Source organism: Papilio polytes, unplaced genomic scaffold (assembly GCF_000836215.1).
Source record: "Papilio polytes unplaced genomic scaffold, Ppol_1.0 DF822289.1, whole genome shotgun sequence".
NCBI classification, from domain to species: Eukaryota; Metazoa; Arthropoda; class Insecta; order Lepidoptera; family Papilionidae; genus Papilio; species Papilio polytes.
This window is the reverse complement of record NW_013526915.1, coordinates 2,292,287-2,293,449: the sequence shown is the minus strand read 5'-3', so window position 1 is coordinate 2,293,449 and position 1,163 is coordinate 2,292,287.

Sequence of the window (1,163 nt, the reverse complement as noted above, 5' to 3'; positions counted from 1 at the left end):
CCCCCCCCTGGCGCCAAAGCTGGATCCGCCCTTGAGTCAAAGGGATAAAAGATTCCATGATTTGTAAAAAAATTACATAATCCACATTAGATTTATTACGAATTTTATTCCTGTAGTTCTCGAATGACGTCAAACATTGACCTTTGACCTTTTAAGCTCCACTTTCGATGTTACGAGAAAAACGCGATCTAATTCAGCATAAAATGTTATAAACTGGTTGCATACATGCTAAAAGGGGGACAGTTGATAAATTGCAGTCAATTGATTCGCGTGGGAATCGTCAACGTGCTGGCAACCGTTTTATAACTAAGAAGTAAAAAGACGTTGGATTGTCTATATCCACTGTTAAAAAATCGAATAAAAAAAATATTGACGCAGTTTTGTTCTAATAAAGTGAAAAGAATAACTTAGTTAGTGGAATCGAATAAATAGTGAAAAAAAAACTCCTTACATTTGCATTGGTTCAAAACACATGTGTTAATTTTGTTATCTACGTTTTTTTCATAGACAAATGACATTTGTACAGGCGTTTTTGCTGTTTAAATTCACGCTTAGATATTAATACACTGAGATTCACGACCTTGGATTGTAAAATAACAAAATTCTGCTCACACTCGTTCTTTTATAACATGGATGACGAAATAAATCATCAGGGAATCCATTGGGATTCCTAATCGACGACTTGAGTCCAGTAAATCAATTAGAATTCGTTAGAGCTATTTAAATCTGCTTAACTACTTGGTAGCGTGACTTGTTCACAATTCGTACTGTTGCAAATTATCCTGTATTATAAGATGTTTTGTTGATAACGGATGGCTGAACAAAGTAATTGCAAATGTAATGTTCTTCCTCGTTTAAAGCGCGTACACCTTTGACTAAACTATCGCATACCTGTTGTGCGATTGTCGATTGTTTCGCCGCCAATTCAACTAAACACAACTATAAATCGAACAGTGTGCGCACATCTAAATAATACTCTCTAGGAATCAAAGCGCGAGTAAACAGTTGTGCGATAGTTTTGTCAAAGGTGTGCGAGCGCTCTTACTCCACTGGTACAGTAAGATTTGTGCCGATCGGCGTACATTATTTGCGTGATTTTAAATTATTTTGACATACATATTTTGACAGTATATTTGTATGTGCTCCTGTACTACCGAAAAATT